We start from the raw sequence: 20,252 nt of genomic DNA, 5'->3' as shown, positions 1-20,252 counted from the left end.
CAAATCTAGCTCTTAACCAAACAAAAAAAACTATTTAAATCTTGCTTCTGCTATTAACAATCTAGCCCTGGCCAAATTGTTGGAGCCTCTGTTAAGCAAAATTATGTGTGTATGTATCTATCTATATGTGTGTTTGTGTATGTGTGGCCTGGTTCATCATCATAGTTTTGTAGGCCACCAATAAACATTAATTTCCCATATTTCAAAAATAATACATTGTCACTAGTTATTTTTATGACAGAAATAGCCATGCTAGTTAATCTAACATAAAATGGCAGGATTTGTATTGACAGTGGGGGAGGAATAAAAAACTGTATCTTCAACTCATCTTAGAGTCATATTTTGCTGCTAATCTCAAAGATTTCTCCCAGGCTTCTTAGGGGAGAATTAAAATTTCCTTTGGAGAAGGAAACAAAAACTACACTTGTTCATAAAATCAATTGTCTTGCCAACAAAAGCTCATCTGTTATGGAATTCCCAAATGACTTAAGCACATTAAATCTAAGTTACTTAGCAATACTATAGTTTAAATAAGTAGAATCTTGTTAATCAAAGACGGGTCCCAGAAAATTCTCCTCCAAACACTGAAGGATTTAGAACCTCGAAATAGAGGCACTTGAATTTGAATCAAGGCCGTGTTTGAAAGTCAGAGCTCAAGTCTTATGGTTTCCAACCCTTTCAGGTAAAAGAGCCCCTTTTTAAACATGGCAGAATTTGTGGATCTACTCCCTGCCAAAATGAGAAAAGTAGTGATATTAGTTTATGCTAGTGTTTTAAACTACAGTCGTAAAAGAAACTGTGTATTCATTCGTATATAATTTGTATTTTACTAATCCTAACTGTATAATGCATTCCTATTTAAAAAATGATGACTCTGAGATGCTAGACATTTTTTTAAGCATACAAATTCTTGTGTCCATGGGTCCCTTTCAAAAAAAATCTATAGCCTCTTACACTGATCCCCAGGGTGGAAATCAATGTTTTAAAATGTTAGAAGGGACATTTAATGTCATATAAACCACCTCAATACCTAATAAATGCATCCCAGCCACAACATTTTGATGCTAGGCATGTGTTATTTGTTTGAACATGCTCAAAGATCAGGGGTGGGGGAAGCTGGAACAGGGGAGACCTGGCCAAGGAGACAAGTGTGTGCAAAGTACCTCACAAGTTGATCTATCCCACTGTGCAGATATTAGGAAATGCTTTAGAAGGAGCGTCCATCTGCTTAAACATCTCAAGTCCCCTATATCAGTCAGCGTCTCCTCAGGAAAATCAGAACCACACTAGTGCTTTCAAATCATGGGGAGGAGGGGTGGGGGTGGAGGGTGGAAATAATACAAGGCAAAGGAAGCCAAATGGGGGAGGTAAATAAGAACAGAGTTTAGGGACTGCAGGAAGCTGCTACTACCCATAGGGGTGGAAGAATCAAAGGAAGCAAGTAATATCAGCAGAGCCTAGCACACCCACTGCAGACCAAGCAACTACTGAGTGAGCCAGTGAGTCTGCAGCTACTGCCTCTGCAGCTGCAGCCACCATGACCTGACCTGCTGATAGCACTGAAACTCACAGCCCCTGGCAGTCAGTCACTGGCAATTGCCCACAAGATTTACTTCCTCTAGATCTACTGAAGGCAGCTACAGGGTACAGATGCCCATTTCTTTTCTTTTTTTTTTTAATGTTTTTTTTTCCATTATAGTTGGTTTACAGTGTTCTGTCAATTTCTGCTATACAGCAAAGAGACCTACACACACACACACACACACACATATATATATTCTTTTTCTCACATTATCCTCCATCATGTACCATCATAAGTGACTAGGTATAGTTCCCTGTGCCATGCAGCAGGATCTCATTGCTTATCCACTCCAAATGCAATAGTTTGTGTCCATGAATCCCACATTCACATTTCTACCAGAGATAACATCAGAAGCAGAAGCAGAGCAATGACCTTCCCCCTACCTATCTCGTTTCTCCACTTATACTCCTGCTTTACAATCTAATACCTCCCACTGGTTAAATAGACAAGGAAGGCCATCAAGGGAATTTGGCAAGTGTTGCTTGCAGAAGTCTAGCCCATTGTGGTACAGGCCTGAGCATGACAAACTTGGAAGCAAAAGGCAATTGATCAGCTTGTTGCAACCCTTTGGCAACCCAGATCCGCTCTCACCCTTTAGACACACTTAACTTCCAACAATAGCAGAATCATAATTCTGCCTAATATGATGAACTTCTTAATACAAAGATCCTCTCATCTTTTCAAAAACTGGAGGATAAAGCCTCACCAACTTCCATAGCCATGGGTCAATTCCAACTGGAAATGCAATAACCTTGAAACTAAATAGAGTTCCTGTTGTGGCTCAGTGGGTTAAGAATTCGACTAATATTTATGAGGATATGGGTTTAATCCCTGGCCTTGCTCAGCAGGTTTAAGGATCTGGTGTTTTCACAAGCTGTGGACAGGTTGCAGATGTGGCTCGGATCTGGCATTGGTGTGGCTGTGGCATAGGCCAGCAGGTGCACCTCCAATTCGACCTCTAGACTGGGAACTTCCATATGCTGTGGATGAAGCCCCAAAAAGACAAAAAAAAACCCCGCTAAATAGAAAGTCAACTACCACCAATACTCCTCATACCAGAAAAAAAAAGAATTGTGCCCCCCTCATGTATGTGAAAATATATATATATATATATATATAAATATTCACACACACACACACACACACACACACACACACAGCAAATGCAAGAAAAAACACAGATATAACTCCTTCAATGTTTGTTTCCATAATGGGTTGTTTATTCTATATTCTATATCTATCTCTATTCCTTTGCTCTTGACAGGCACTCTGATGGAGAGACTCAAAAGTCACTTATTGCTATTTCCCATCACTGTTAGCCCTTCTAAATCTTGGTGTGGCATCTTCTAAAACTAGCCCTGAACAAAATGAGAGGAAACGGTGAACACTAAATTTAGATCAATGTGATTTGACATTCATGGAATATATGATTTTATGAAAGGTGTGGCCGTGGTGCCTCTGTATCCACTGTTTTGTTATCATGGATTCAATCAGCCTTGGATCACATAGCACTGCTGCATTTACTACTGAAAAAAAAATTTGCTTAGAAGTGGATCTTCACAGTTCAAACCCATGTTGTTCAAGAGTCAATTGTATTTTCATTTCTCCTTCTTCTCCCATGTGATATTCATATTTTATCTCTGCATATATGTTACAAATTTCATAATACACTATTTCTACTTTTCATACTAGAGAATCTATGTTCTCAAAGGTATTTTTAAATAATAAAACATATTTTACACTTACCCATATATTTATCATTTCCAACGCCATTCTTTCATGTTGTAGATCCCACTTTCCATCTGATATCATTGGCCTTCAGACTCAAGAACTCTCTACGACACTTTTCATCATGCAGGCCTGCAAGTAACATATTCTGTCATCTTTTGCTTGTTTGAAAATGTGTTTATTTTGCCTTTCAATTTTGAAAGTTGGTTACTCTCTCCATTAGTGTCTGTAGCATTTTAATCAGTTATCTTGAAATTCCCAGTCTGATCATTTGAAAATCTCTGCCATATCTGAGTCTAGTTCTGGCATTTGCTTTCTCTCCTCAGACTGTGTTTTTTGCCTTTTAATGTCTCTTCTAATTTTTTGTGGATAGCCAGACATGATGGGTCAAGTAAAAGGAAATGAAATAAATAGGTCTTGAATGTGAGATTTAATGTTTATCTGGCTAGGAGTTAGGCTGTGCTTACTATTTGCTGTAGATGTCAGAAGCTAAATTTCCTCTGATACCTGCTTTTGCCTCTCTTCTATTAGATTTCCTTGGAGACTCCTTCTTAAATAGGGTCTGAGTTTTACAAGTCTTTTAATTGTAATCCTCTATTATTAGAGAGGAGCCCAGCTGATATGGTGTAATTGGTAGGGGCTCCAGCTGCAGCTTTCCACTCCTGGGCTGCTTTTACTAATAAGCTAGATTCTTTGTATTCACCTGTCTCTCCAGTTTTCAGGGTGGCAGCTTACCTTGTGACTTCAGTTCTCTCATCAGTCTAAGATAAGTTGTGCATTTTTAGTTTGTTAAGCTTTTTTTTCTTATAAAATGGAAATAGTGACTTTCAAGGTTTTTACATATAAGAATAGAAACTGGAAGTCACATTGCCTTCCATTTATGAAGGATATATTATTTTTTCTAGATGTACAAATGTAATTTGACAACCTTTTTTCTTTCACACATTAAAGAAGTTGCTCCACTGTCTTCTGTCTTGCATTGTTCCTGACAAGAATTTGGTAGACATTCTATTTGTATGTAAGGTATCTTTTTCCCTGTCTGCTTTTAACATTTTCTCTTTATTGTAAGTTTTTAGCAATTTGGCTATCACATGCCTCAGTGCTTTTTCCTTTCATGTGTGTTTATCCTTCCTGTTGAGATTATTGGAACATTTAGGCATTTATTTCTTTGAATAATTTTTCTACCACCATCTGCCATACTGTCAGGGTCCCTAATTACATGAATATTAAATTACTTTATGTTTTCTTATCTCTTGTTCTATTATTAAGACCATTCAGTAGGTATTTTATTTAACAGTATTTCATTTTTATCACTCAAATTTCTATTCAATTTTCTTTATACCCTTGACTCATATGTTTCTATTATTTCTATTATTCTTTAAATATTTATAATAGCTTAGTTTTTATCTGCTAATACAATTATTTCTGTGATTTTTGTGCATATTTTTATTTTATTTCATTTTTTTGGCCATGCCTGTGCCATGTGGAATATACTAGGCCAGGGATCAAATCCATACCACAGCAGTGACATAAGCTGCTGCAGTGAAAATGCTGGATCCTTAACCCACTGAGCCACAGGAGGACTCCCCTGGACTTGTTTCTACAGATTGACTTTTCTTCTAGTTATGGGTGATATTTTTTTTAACTTTGTATGTCTAGTAAAATTTTATTGGATGCCAGACACTATAAGCTTTACATCATTAAATATTTGGCTTTTATTGTCTCCCTTTAAAGAGTGTGAAATTTTGTGTTGTCGGACATTTAATTTGCTTGTGAATCAGCTTGACACTTTCAAGCCTTATTTTTAAACTTGGTTAAGATAAGCCTAGAGTAATCTGTTACTATAGTGTGAACTTTCTTGGGTCTCTGCAAAATAGCCCAGGTATTCAACATGGCCTCTGCATTCTGGCATTTAGAACTCCCAGACCTTTTAGGGCTCTAGGAGTTGTTTGCTTAGACCTCCTTGCTACATATTTTTTGCCAGATATTTGTTCTTTGCTTGACCTCAGAGAGTCCCCCTCTGCACATGCACAAGATAGTATTCAGCCAGACTCAAAAGGACCCCCATGAATTTTATTGGATCTCTTTCTGGGCTTACCTCCTTCCTCTATGGTACTCAGCCCTACCATTCAAGTCACTTTGCCCTCCCCTAGACATCTGTTTCCTCAACTCAGTGAAACTTTGCTTGGGTTCCCTCTACCTGACCCACATTTCAGAAAATGCCTCCTGGCTGAAAGCTGAATTGATTGTGGGGGCCACCTCATTTGCTTATCTTCTCTCATGGAGCACAATTCCCTGTTGTCCAATGTCTGAAAACAGGTGAATTACGTATATTGTTCAGTCTTTCTAGTTGCTTATGAGCAGATAACAATTATGAATTGTTCATTAATACAATTATAAATATTGTTAGTGTTGTATTCTAGCAGAAAGCATATAGGAGATTCCATATGTTCACTTATGCATTGATTTAAAAAACAGGTATTAAATACTGAACAAGTTCCTGGCACTGTTCCCCAAGAAAAAGCAGAATGGTAACCTGGGAAAAGTCTAATATTTGGAGTCAAGAGATCTGGATTTCCATCTAGGTTCTCTATTTGTTCATTTTGTGACAAGTTATTTAACCTCTCTGAGTCTCATTTCCTTGCTGTTAGACCAGGATAATATTATGCCTACCTTGCAGGATTATTGGTAAGGCTACCTATATTGTATGTAAAACAACTAGCCAATCCCTGGCACATAGCCTGAACCTGATTGATTGCAATTATTATTTTTATCAAATGTGCTATGGGAAGAACTGAAGGTTCAATAAATCAGCAACCTCCACTGAAGGCTAATAATAACCCTATGCCTGAAGTAAAGGCATAAACTGGGAGACATCCAAGAGAAAGAAAGAACAATGAAAACTGAGAGCTTAAAGAAATAAACTTTCCTTCTCTGGTTAAGTAAGAGAAAGTCTCAGAGTATGCAACCTGAGAATTTCGGAATAAGTAATACAGGCACTGAAAGGCACTGAAAGGCAGACCAGCAGCTACTGATAAAGCAGCTGGATTCCTTAAAGATGGACGATGGAGCACCAGAAATGGTGGGATCTCTGTATTAAGAAAGTAACTGTGGTGTAGATGAAGACTGGTGGGAAAATGCCCCTTGATGTCGCTCTCCTAAAATTGGGTGGCAAGGCATAGGTTATTCGAGAGTTCATGACATGCAGAGATTTTGCCAACTTTATGGGCCAAGCATGAAAATAATAGTGTTTGCACTTAATCAAACTCAGCAGCAAAGTTTGATTTGAGTATGTGTTCTATTTTTCAAAACTAGTTAAGAAAGCTGCAAGAAAAGATTGAGGGTGAAGGAAGAGGGGTAAATACTAACTCATCCATAATCCATGCTACTAATTAACTGGGGATGGAAATAAAAGAATGAATGATGTAGGTGTTAAGCTTTACATCAGACCATTTCCCAACTCACACCAAAATATTACTTGTGTTTTTCACTCCAACATTATTTTTCCAGCAGAAACGTGCTCAAAGAAATTAACATCGTGTTACTTTCCTTGTGTTCAGATTTCTCTCCTCTAATAGAATGTAAATGCCTTGAATTGTGTCAGTGGTGACTTATTTGTCTGTATACCATCAAATGCTGATATGAGACCTGCAGTAGGTGCCAAATAAATATCCCAAGTATAAAAGTTTGAATGAATTAATGATCAGAAAGAAAATCAAAATTTCTGACATCATTAGCAAGGAAAGATTTGTGGAAGATAGACTTTTTCCAATGGAACAGACCATTGAGCAATCAGAAATCTAGTGCTTATTAAAGTTGGGGCCCATTTTTGCACATAGCTTTTAGACAAATCATCACCTTTCCCCCATCCCCCAATTTATCCACAGAACATACAAACAGTCACGGTTACTCTGAGAAAAACTCTCAGAGGCACTAACAGCAGGAAATAAACAGGACACTCTGTGGGATGAGAACCTGATGAAATCTGGGAAATTTTATACAACATTCTCATTTTGGTTGGTTTTGACTTTATTAAATTAACATTCTTTAAAACACAGAGCAAGACCAATGAATAAATGCAGGCAAAAATAAGCCATGTTAAGTGACATTCTATAAGGGATGCTGTTATATGATTTTGTTCTCCAACTTTACTAGAATAAATAGGGATTATTGATTGGTGACATTCCTGAGAATAGAACTATATATTGTTTCCTATGTGGTTAACTTAAGAAAATTACATATGACATATTTTAAACAATAATAATTGTACTGGTTTTAAAAACTACCTGCTTAGAGCAAAAAAGAGTTTATCACCAGGAGTTCCCATTGTGGTGCAGTGGAAACGAATCTGACTAGTGTCCAAGAGGATGTGGGTTCAATCCCTGGCCTCACTCAGTGGGTCAGCGAACTGTTGTTTCTGTGAGGCATGGTATAGGTTGTGGACGTGGCTCGGATCCTGCATTGCTATGGCTGTGGTGTAGGCCAGCAGCTACAGCTCTGACTCGACCCCTAGCCTGGGAACTTCCATGTGCCGCAAGTGCAGCCCTTAAAAAAAAAAAAAAAAAAGAAAGAAAGAAAAAGAAAAGAAAAGGAAAGCAGAAAGAGTTCATGACCATCATCCAGCTTGTTCTGAAATCCTTCACATAATTGCCCAAGTTCTATGGAACTTTATTATGCCAAGGTGTGACTTTTGGCATCTAGGCCTTTACCACAATGTAAGCAGACTTCGCATTTCCATGATCATCTACAACTGCTAAAAGTTTAAATACTGATTTGGTATAGATTGTACTTCAGGAAATTAGGTGCCATACAGAGGCATCCTTTAAATTGTCTAAACTGGTTTCTTACTAACAGGGGGACAGTATCCTTCTTTATTTCCTTGGTCCTGTAATATCTCTTTCAGTCCATATGCCCTATTTCCTCTGTAGTCAATATTTATTTTTTTACCTGAGGCCAGTAGCCTCCCTGTAATGTCTATGCTCTAATAGGGTGACAAATGGTTTAAAGTCCTTTTTTATGTGAATAATAACCCCTTAACCAGTTCCTAAGCCTTAAACATTTGCATTTTCCCAATTAGACAAAAATAAATGAGTGGCCTTTTTTTTACTTTTATTTTTAGGCCCACACGTGCAGAGTATAGACATTCCCAGGCTAGGGGTCAAACCAGAGCTGCAGCTGCCAGCCTACACCACAGCCACAACAATGCAGGATCCAAGCCGCCTCTGAGACCTACTCCACAGCTCACGACAATGCCAGATCCTTAACACACTGAGTGAGGCCAGAAATCAACCCGAATCTTCATGGATACTATTTGGGTTCATTACTGCTTAGCCACAACAGGAGCTCCCTTGAGTGGCTTTTTTTTGGGGGGGGGGGGGATCTGATATATATTTAGCAAATGTACAATGGGAAGACATAATAGGGTGAGTTTTGACAAATGTGTTCCCGTGTAATTGACATTTCTGTCAAAATATAAAACATTCGGAGTTCCCGTCGTGGCGCAGTGGTTAACGAATCCGACTAGGAACCATGAGGTTGTGGGTTCGGTCCCTGCCCTTGCTCAGTGGGTTAACGATCCAGTGTTGCCGTGAGCTGTGGTGTAGGTTGCAGACGCGGCTCGGATCCCGCGTTGCTGTGGCTCTGGCGTAGGCCGGTGGCTACAGTTCCGATTCGACCCCTAGCCTGGGAACCTCCATATGCCGCGGGAGCGGCCCAAAGAAATAGCAAAAAGACAAAAAAAAATATATATATATATATAAAACATTCCCATTGCCCAGAAAGCCTCACATGCCCTTTCACGAGGCAATCTCCCATGTCAGATAGTCATTCTAAATTTTGTTTTCTATAATCAAGCAGTTTTTGCCTATTTTAGAACCTCATATAAATTGAATCATACAGAACATATGCTTACCCACATTTTTTGCCTCAGCAGTGTATGTGAGACACTTAACCATGAAACTCATTCACTGCTGAGAATCCATTTACCTTTTGCTAAACAAAAGGGTTGCTCCAGTTTGGAGCTGCTATAGACAGCAAGGTGGGTGTTTTTGTTTTTGTTTTTGGTTTTTTCTGGAAATTTGTTTTCATTGCTCTTGGAAATATAAAGAATGGACTTACAGGACATACAGGTCATGGAGTAGGTGCATCTTAACTTCAGAAAAGATTGCCAAAACCTCTCCATGGTGGTTTAGTGCTGTTGTGGTGTGTGGCTCAGACCCCCCTTCCAGGACTACGGCACACATTCCCTTATCTTCTAGAAATGTTGGCAGTTGATGCTCTGAGCTGAAGTCCTCTCTGGGACTTGCCCTCTGTTGATGAGAGAGAACCATATCAACCAAGAAAACTCAGGGCCGGGAACAGGGTGAGGCAAGAAGATGCCTAAAATATAAAACTTAAGGAGGCGCTTGCTCTGAGGTTCCTACAAGTACAGTCTCCTCTTTCTCCTGCCAACATCGATCCACACACAATGTGAGTCTCTCTACCACCCACAAGGGGTAGGCCTATTGTCAAATGAAAGGCAGCAACTTTTAGTTTTTACCATAAATAACATTTTTTTCAACCTATTAAACATAATACAATTCACCAAGCATTTTCATCTGTGTATTTTCTTTTTAACCTTGGATGAAACTTAGCAGGTAGAGAAGGGCTTTACAGATAACGAGATTAGTTCAAGATATTACGTGACACTGCCAATAACAAAGCAGAATTGAGCCCAAGACCTAACACATCACAATTTCCTCCCTATATGCTGTAAAGCCCTTCTTGGTAATGTTGAGGGCTTTTTTTAAAGGGTGAATGAGTGGCAAAGGCAGGGGCACTGATGGTATACAGAAACGGTCCTTCAGCCAAAATACAAGACAACAGCAAGTCACACTGGCTCTGCATTAGCCAAATTTCTCTGAAAGTGGCAAGGTCTCTAACATGTGAAAACCACTTCTCTCATTACATGCAAGTCAGAACTAAACTATTCGTCAGTAGATCTGAGGTTGACACCTGTGCTTTAAACAAGAACTACGTCATTTTAGCGAAATCCTATCACTTGAGTTTCAACAGAGTTTTATTTCCCCCCTTCATAAAGCTGATTCCCAGAATCTGTGATTTCAAAGACTATATGTGTGGGGGAGGTGGGGTGTGTGTGTGAAAATTACCCCACTATTATCAGTTTCAACCTCTCATTTCATGAAAGAATAAGGGATAATCCTTTAAAATGGATATATTCAGCTGATGAGATGGATGTAAATGCTGTCATGACCAAGCCTGAGCTAAAGACTGGCCTTTAGGAGTCCTATACCTGGATAACCTCTATGGTCCTCTTAATTTCTAAAGTTATCAACCTCTCTGAAGACAACATGAGAGTGTTCATTAAAGGAAAACAAAAGAACAAAAAAACATGGTCCTTTGGTGGTAGTTCATAGCGTTTCTTATTTTCTTGGGGACTTTAATTAAGTGATTTGCTACTGGGACCTGGACACCAGAGAAATGTCCCAACCCAAAGAAACCTAGTGATTAAAGACAGTGTTAGATTACCAGCTTATTTTGTTTGGGAGCTATCTACATCCAGCAAAGCGGCTAAGGTTTTAAGAACCCCAATGGCACTCTGCCCCATAGCACTTTGAGCCTAGCAAGACCCACTTGATTGATAACAGGTAATGGCCCTTGCACTTGATAGTTCAAGTAGGAAGTAAGCCTTTTATTCACAACAATCAACTTTCATGGAGAAAATCTAAAACGTCCCCTCTGACAGGGAAAGAGTGACAACTAGCACTTTTCAAGCCTCATTTGACAGCAAAACAATTTAACTTAGCCTTTCAATTTGCTCTCTCTAAGTTACTTTTTTTTTAATGCAGTGGGTGAATGGTTACAGTAATAAGTAAGGCTTATGCTATCCTTCATGGTGTATAAACAGTATTTTATGATTCCTTATGTAATCCTCATTGCAATCCATGGACATATATACTCTTTTCTTGTGGAGACACTGAGGCACCAACCAAGGAAATGATTTTCATAAAACAACATATCCAGAGACCAGTGGATCAGACTCTGCCTGGATCATAATCATACTAGAATAAAACTTCTAATTGGACACCAAATCTGCATCCACTGCACCAATCCCAGTGCCCGGCATGTGAAAAATATTTCAATAACTATTTGTTGGGTGAGTGAATAAATGGATGAATGATTGTAAAAGGAACTAGAGTGTAAGATTTATCCTTCTTTTTAGCCATCTTTAGCTGGATGTCATAAACTTCTTAAGAGCTTCTGGAATTGCAAGCATGGAGATGCCTGTAGACATGATCAGATTCCTATTTTTATTTATTCAACACATATGTGCTGAACAACTACCACATGAAAGACAGGGTGTTAAATAGTATGAAAATTTTACTAGAATATGTATGGTTCTTATTCATCTATGTCTGGAAAATGGTTAGCAAGTAGTCCTACAACCTTTCAACCTCTTCCTCCCACCTCATATGCTGCCTGCTTCCCACATCAACAAGGCTGGAAAAGGCACGTATAAGCCTATAGAGACAAAGTTAATGGTAAGATTTCCCATTACTCATTCCAGATTTCTGTGACAGTCAAATAAACAGGGAAATAATAGGTATACTACCTTTCCCATCATGACCATGTTTCGGGTAAATTAAAAAATGTCTTATAAATAAAATGCTTTGTTGTATTGACAGTAAAATCAGAGAGTTTCATTTTCATTTACGGTCATCTTCAGTTAGTAATAGTTCCTAACACAAAAGCTTAAATTAATAGTTTGCAATGCTGAACACACTCACCAAGGGAGTCTTAAAAACATATAATGTAATTTCCTGACTTCACCCAATATCCACTAAAACTGAATACTTGGTTTCATTTTCAAATTGCTTTTCCAAAGAAGACAAAGTTAGGAGCAAGTATATACTTTTGCTATACAGGAAGCAAAGAAACAGGAGGTAGCTGGAGGAGGGTGTGGGATAAAGGAGGATTATTTTTGAAAACGAAACATCTAACACCTTGCTTATTTCCTGATAGGAAAGATCCAGGAGAGAGAGTGAGTGGTGGGTCCAGATATATTAGGGATTCAGGAGTGAGTTTAATTGCTAGAGGCAAGCCATCAAGTAGGTAAGAGAGGATGGATCCAGTGCACCAGGGGAAGGGCTAGCATCTGATAAAATCATGAATGCACAACTATATTAAAGGAAGAAAAGTGTGGTTTTTTTGGTAGATGCTGTGGTGAAAGTATGTAAAAGTTCTACTTTCTCAATGAACCTAGAATCAAAGTCATGAAGAAAAGGAAGAGGGAAGAGGATAGCAGTCCACTGGGGGTTTGAGAAGAGAACAATGACATGAGATTGTTACATAGGATGGTGTGATGAAGATGGTAGAGCAAGAAGACGCTGAGCTCACTTCCTCCAATAGGCACACCAATACCACAACTATTTAAAGAGCATATTTATTTATGAGAATGATCTGAAGACTAGCAGCAGAAAATATTTGCCACAGCTAAAGACATAAAGAAGATATTACAATGAGATAGGTAGGAGAGGCAGAGATGTGGTATAGTCAAGACTCATACCCCTGGTAGGATTTAGCAGGATAATCATAATTGCAAAGGTTTTCCCCAAGGAGCAAGGAATCTGAGTCCCACATAAAGCTCCCCAGCCTGGGAGGCTTTCAATAAGAGAAGAAGCTCCCTAGAGCCAGTCAGGCTTGCATACAAGAGAGCCAGAGGGCTGTAAGAAATAGAGAATCCACTCTTAAAAGGTGTGCACAAAATTTCACATACTTTAGGCTGCAGAACAGAGGCAGTAATTTGAAAGAAACCTGGATCAGTCCACTGTGATCTTGGAGAGCCTCCCAGACAGGCAGGATGCAAGTGGGACTTTCCCTGGGAACATAGACAATTATGGCAGCCATTTGAGGAGCCCTTTCTAGCACAAGGACACAGGTTCAGACTATGGCCATTTTGCAGCCCTCCCTCTGGCCTTAAAATTCCAAAGGCTTATCTATTCATGAGTACGCCAGCATCAGTCCTCGGACCTCATGGACTGAGTAGCCAGCCACACAGGGACCCAGACTCACCCGCCAGTGGCCCAATAGCCACAACATAATGCAGAGCCTGGCAATCAACTAGGCTAGGGGCCAGTTCTGTCTACCAGTGCACCTATCACAATAGAAGGAACCACATAGCCTGTATAGGAGGCATCGCTAGAGCAAACAGTTCTGGGGACCTGAGAGAAATGTGCTTATAATTTATTCCTTTAATAGAGCTTTACCCCACTTCTTTGTTCCCTTCCCATATACTTTTATAATTTTCCATTTACAAACATGTGATTGTTTTCAAATTTCTATCTCCTTTAAGACTTAAGAAATAATTTAATTCTATGAGGTTAAAAAATACACATAAAACAGTTGCATTTATATACACTAACAACAAACTATGAGGAAGATAAATCAAGAAACCAAACCCATTTATAATTGCATCAAAAGGATAAAATATCTAGGAATGAATATAGGAGTTAAAAGACTTGTACCCTGAAACCTATAAGACATTGATGAAAGAAACTGAAGATAACATGAACAAATGGAAATTTGTACCATGCCCATGGATTAGAATTAATATTGTTAAAGTTACCATACTACCCAAGGCAATCTATGGATTCAGTGCAATCCCTATCAGAATACCAATGTCATTTTTCAGAAATGGAACAAATAATTCTAAAATTTGTATGGAACTACAAAAGGCATGAAATATACAAAATCTTGAAAAAGAACAACAAACTGGAAATACCATGCTCCCAGGTTTTAAAGTACACTACAAAACCATAGCAATCAAAACAGTATGGTACTGGTACAAAAATAGACACACACAATCAGTAGAACACAATAGAGCACAGTACACTTACATGATCAGTTAATCTGCAGTACAGGATGCAAGAGTATACAATGGGGGAAAGACAATCTTCAACAAATGGTTTTGGGGAAATTACATGCAAAAGAATTAAACTGGACTACTTTCTCACATCATATACAAAAATGAACTCCAAATGGATTAAAGACTGAAATGTAAGACCTGGAATCATAAAACTTCTACAGGAAAGCACAGGGAGTAAACTCTTAAACATCAGTCTTAATATTTTTTTGGCTATATCTTCTCAGGCAAGGGAAATAAAAGCCAAACAAAAAAAATAAAACCAAATGGGACTACATCAGACCAAAAAGGTTTTGCACAATGAAGGAAACTAGTAACAAAATGAAACAGCTGCCAACTTGCCAAATGGGTGAAGATATTTGCAAACAACATATTCGATAAGGGGTTAATATCCAAAACACATTTTTTAAAAAACTCATAAACTCAACATCAAAAAAAACAAGCACCCCAATTGTAAAAGGGATAGAAGGCCCGAACAGACATTTGCCCAAGAAGATATACAGATGGCTAACAAGCACATGAAAAGATACTCAACATTATTAATCATTGGGAAAGTGCAAATCAAAACCACAATGATAAATCCCCTCACACCTGTCAGAATGGCTCTTATCAAAAAAGCAATAACAAGTATTGGCAAGGATGTGGAGAAAAGGGAACCTTCATGCAGTGTTGATGGGAATGTAAACTAGGACAGAAACTAAGATGACAGTATGGAAGTCCCTCAAAAAGTTAAAATTAGAACTATCATTGGATCCAGCAATTCTACTCCTCAATATTTACACAAACCAAAAAAAAACCCCACTAATTTAAAAATAATATATATGTATGTATATATATATATATATATATATAACAGAGTCACTCTGCTGTACAGCAGAAATTGACACAAAACTTGAATCAACTATAATAATAACAAAATAAAATTTTTAAAAAACGTGAACCTCTACATTCATTGCAACTTTATAATAGTCAAAATATGGAAGCAACCCAAGTGTACATCAATAGATAGTTAAAGAAGATGTTCTATTTATAGATGTATTCTTGGAGACAGAGAGAACAAACTGCCAGAGGGGAGAAAAGTGGGGGGATGACTGAGGAGGTGAAGGAGATTAAGAGGTTCAAATTTCCAGTCACGAAGTAAATAAGTAATGGAGATATAATATAGAGCATAGGGAATATAGTCAACAATAAGTAATAACTTTGTATCATCACTTTGTATAATATCAGACTTAAAGTGGTGCTTATTTTGTAACATATAAAAATATCTAATTACTACGTTGTACTTCTGAAACTAATATAATATTGTAAGTCAATTATACTTCAATAAGGAAAGAAAGAAAGTGGTACCTAGGAAAGTAGCGTAGTGATTGAAATAGGAAATTATGAGGCATGCAAACACTACATCAACAAAACAGACAAAAACCTACCCTCATGGTATTTACATTCCTATGACAGGAAAAAAGAAGCAAATAAACAAACAATCCATCTAATGTCAGATAAATACTATGAATAAAATGAAATCAGGATACCCTCAATAGGGCAGTCAAGGAAGACTTCTTGATTATAGGATACTTGGATAAGATCTGAATAAATTGAGGGAGTAAGACTGGTTGTGCAGAGAGTGATTATTCTTAAAAAAAGAGAGAGAAAGCCCCAAGTGCCAAGTCCATAGGAGAACATGCTCGATGTATTCAAGGAACAAGCGGATGAATGTGGCTAAAATGGAGTTAGTGGGAAGAGCGAGGGACAGACCGAGACAGGCCTTACAGAGCGTGGTCAAGACTTTGTGTTTATTCTACACATTTAGGGAAGCCACTGGAGGGGTTTAATCAAGACATTAATGATATGTATTCTTTTTTTTTTTTCTTTTTACAGCTGCACTCATGGCATATGGAAGTTCCTGGGCTAGGGGTCAAAGTGTAGTGAAGCCTACGCTATAGCCACAGCAACACTGGATCTGAGCCACAACTGCGATGCAACCTATGCCACAACCTGCAGCAATGCCAGATCCTTAACCCACTGAGTGAGGCTAGGGATCAAACTTGCATCCTTACAGATATTATGCTGGCTTCTTAACCTGCTGAGCTACAATGGGAATTCCTGTCTCCTATTTTAAAAGAATCCTTCTATCACTCTACTGAGAATAATAGACTTTACTGGCCACTAAGGAATCAGAAAGACGAATTACAAGATGTTTTCAACAGTTCAGGAGAGAGATGATGTTGGCTTGGGAGTAACAGCAGTAGGGTGGTTGGAAGTGGCCAGATTCAGAAAATATTCTGAATATAGAACATAATAGGATATGTTGAGGAATAGATGCAAAATGTAAAAAAGAGAGTCAAAGAGGAGGATCAAAGATCATTCCAACTATTCCGACCTGAGCAGTAGAACAAATTGCAATGCCATTCACAGACATGGAGAATGACAGGGGAAGAGGGAATCGAGAGTTTAGTTTTAGCATTTTTCACACAATACTATTATCAGTATATGTGCCCATCATTTCATGAGTTGATCAGCCATCAAAGTAAGAACCACAAATTCCCAAAAGCCCTGACACCCAGCCCAGGGTTTAACATGTGATAGCGTGATATTGTGATGTGAGAAATGTATGTTTCATCTTTGCCTGGTTCCAGGCAGTTTCTTGAGTGATAGGGGCAAGAGGAGAATCATGTGTCATTCATAATTAGCGCCTTTCTGCCTTGCCTGGGTTTAAGCTAATGGATAAGTGGTTGTTAGGGGCCCAAGACATGACAATAGGGTTGGAGTTTTCAACTCCATTCCCAGCCTCTAGGGAGGAGAAGGGGGCTGGAGACTCAAGTTAATCACTAAGGGCCAAACAGGCATAGGTAATGAAATCTCCATAAAAATCCCTAAATGGTGGGTTCAGAGAGCATTCAGGTTGGTGGACAAGAGAGGTCCTGGGAGAGTGGTGTGCCTCAAGAGAACAAGGAAGCTCCAGGCACCCCAACCCCATACCTTGCTCTTAGCATCTCTTCCATCTGGCTGTTGCTGAGTTGCATCTTTTATAATCCTAGTAAGAGTAGGTAAAGCACTTTCCTGAGTTCTATGAGTTGTTCTAGCAAATAATCAAACCTGCGAAGGATGGAATCTCTGAGAACCCCCAACTTTGTAACCAAGCCAGACAGAAATGTGAGCGACCTGGGCACCCGACACTTGTAACTGAAGTGGATACAGACACTAATTCTGGGTCGTGTCAGAACTGAACTGTAGGGCATCCAGTTGGTGTCTGAAGAGTTGGAGAACTAGTTGGTGTGGCAAAACCTCACACACATTTAGTGTCAGAAGGGTTTGTGAATAAAAACACCAAAAATAGATAACCCGTGAAATTCACTGAATAATTCCTTATAATATAGTCTATTGAAAGACTGACTGCCAAGAATTTATTATGGATACGTTCTAAGTCACGGGACAAAAGTTTATGTCCTACATGAGAGGTAATTTAAAAACACTATCAAAACCTGCTTTTTACAGGACTTACAAAGTAAACAACTTCTGGCAAGGTTTATTTAAAAAGAGAGAAAGAAGGGATAAAAATAGATAAGGAATAAAAGTAAAATATTTATTGATACAGATTCTGAAAATCATAATAGAGCAACACCAATAATTTAAAAACTTAAATATTGAACTTCTTAGAAAAATATAACAAACAAAACTGACTGAGAAAAAAAAAACAATACTTCTTTAAAGTAATTTAATACAATAGATTTTAATTTTTTTTTTTTTTTTTTTGCTTTTGTCCTTTTAGGGCCACACCTGCGGCATATGGAGGTTCCCAGTCTAGGGATTTAATCAGAGCTTTATTCACCGGCCTACACCACAGCCACAGCAATGCCAGATCCAAGCTGCATCTGCGACCTACACCACAGCTCACCGCGACACCAGATCCTGAATCCACTGAGCGAGGCCAGGGATCAAACCTGCAACCTTACAGTTCCTAGTCAGATTTGTTTCTGCTGAGCCCTGACAGGAACTCTGAAAATTAATTATAATTAAATAAATAAACAAACAAGCTGGATCTATTTTATAGGTAACTTCTATCAAACTTTCAAGAAATAGATGAGCTGTCTCATAAAAATATTCCAGAGAATAGTAAAAAATGGAAAAGACCCCTAATTCATTTTTAAAGTAAAAACTTGATATAAAATCTAAATAAGGACTTATCAAAAAAGCAAAGTATAGATCATTCTCAATTATGAAGGAAGACAAAGAAATCATAAATATACAAAATATTATACAATGATTTCAGTGAGGCACTAAAAATATAGCATAGTGAATAAATGTTGGTGTATATGTATATATGTGTATATATGTATATCCACACATATATACATGTAAAAACATATGTTAATTCCCATTTATAACTTCAAAAGAAATAAGTACTATTAAGAACATCTGTAAAACAGAAGGCCAGCAAACACATGAAAAAATGCTCAACATCACTGATTATAAGAGAAATGCAAATCAAAACTACCATGAGATACCACCTCACACCAGTCAGAATGGCCATCATTAATAAATCCACAAATAACAAGTGCTGGAGGGGCTGTGGAGAAAAGGGAACCCTCCTGCACTATTGGTGGGAATGTAAACTGGTACAGCCACTATGGAGAACAGTTTGGAGATACCTTAGAAATCTATACATAGAACTTCCATATGACCCCGCAATCCCACTCTTGGGCATCTATCCGGACAAAACTCTACTTAAAAGAGACACATGCACCCGCATGTTCATTGCAGCCCTATTCATAATAGCCAGGACATGGAAACAACCCAAATGTCCATCAACAGATGATTGGATTCGGAAGAGGTGGTATATATACACAATGGAATACTACTCAGCCATAAAAAAGAATGGCATCATGCCATTTGCAGCAACATGGATGGAACTAGAGAATCTCATCCTGAGTGAAATGAGCCAGAAAGACAAAGACAAATACCATATGATATCACTTATAACTGGAATCTAATATCCAGCACAAATGAACATCTCCTCAGAAAAGAAAATCATGGACTTGAAGAAGAGACTTGTGACTGCCTGATGGGAGAGGAAGGGAGTGGGAGGGATCGGGAGCTTGGGGTTATCAGACACAACTTAGAATAGATTCGCAAGGAGATCCTGTTGAGTAGCATTGAGAACTATGTCTAGATACTCATGTTGCAACAGAACAAAGGGTGGGGAAAAAAATGTATACATGTAAGGATAACTTGATCCCCTTGCTGTACAGTGGGAAAATAAAATAAAATAACAAATAAATAAATAAATAAAAAGAATATCTGTAAAACAAACAGAAACTAAATAAACCTCATTTCTAATGGTAAACTTTTAGAAGTCACCATTTAAAAAACAAGATTTAGGCAAAAAATTATTTTAACCCATTTTTCTTCAAAACTGTGCTGAGGTTCTCAGTACTTTGATAGATAAGGGGGAAAAAGGAAGGGATAGTTAGGAAGAAACAAACTAGTCCAAATTCACAAATAATGTACTTTTATACATAGAATACCAAGAAGAATCTTCAAAAAAAGTTCTAAATATCAGATCAAGATATATTATCCCTAAATTTCAGCCAAATGCAACTAGAAATATATATTTATACATTCATATAGATTTAAGTGCTACTGCAATAGCAATGAAAAACATACCTGCAAAGAAACAGAAAGATGCATGTAATATTTTTTAGAGAAAATTTTCAAACTTCATTAAAGGACACATAAGAATACTCAGATGAATTAAGAAATTCTATGTTCATGGGTTGAAAAAAATTCCACATAAAAATAGCTATTTTCACTCTAAGTAATCTATATCTTCAGAGTAAGAAACCTAACTATTATCAAAATCCAAACAAGAATTTTCAAACTTAACAAGCTGATCATAAAATTCATACAGAGTAATAAATGGCCAAAATAACAAACAAAATGGAAGAAGGAAAATAATAGAGTGGGACTCAGTTTGCTATATATAAAGGCTGGACAATATCTTGCTGAAATATGGTGGGGAAAGAT

At 37.9% G+C, this 20,252-nt stretch overlaps 1 long non-coding RNA gene across 15 annotated transcripts in view; it reads right to left on the bottom strand.

Moving 5' to 3' along the window:
- LOC102158676 (uncharacterized) overlaps window positions 1-20,252 on the bottom strand; it is a 434,799-nt gene that overhangs the window by 134,617 nt on the left and 279,930 nt on the right. For 14 of the 15 annotated variants that reach the window (XR_014808243.1, XR_014808246.1, XR_014808244.1 and 11 more), the window contains one exon: window positions 3,329-3,442. The exons of the other annotated variant lie outside the window; for it this stretch is intronic. This is a non-coding gene — a long non-coding RNA (uncharacterized LOC102158676). The remainder of the gene's footprint in view (window positions 1-3,328; window positions 3,443-20,252) is intronic. 15 annotated transcript variants of the gene reach the window in all.

The sequence above is a fragment of the Sus scrofa genome, chromosome 6 (genome assembly GCF_054392235.1).
Source record: "Sus scrofa isolate SSC_HxYL_T2T_F1_AM1 chromosome 6, Sscrofa_HxYL_maternal_Yorkshire_Landrace_v2.0, whole genome shotgun sequence".
Lineage (NCBI taxonomy): Eukaryota > Metazoa > Chordata > Mammalia > Artiodactyla > Suidae > Sus > Sus scrofa.
This window is presented reverse-complemented; position numbering and strand designations above follow the sequence as displayed.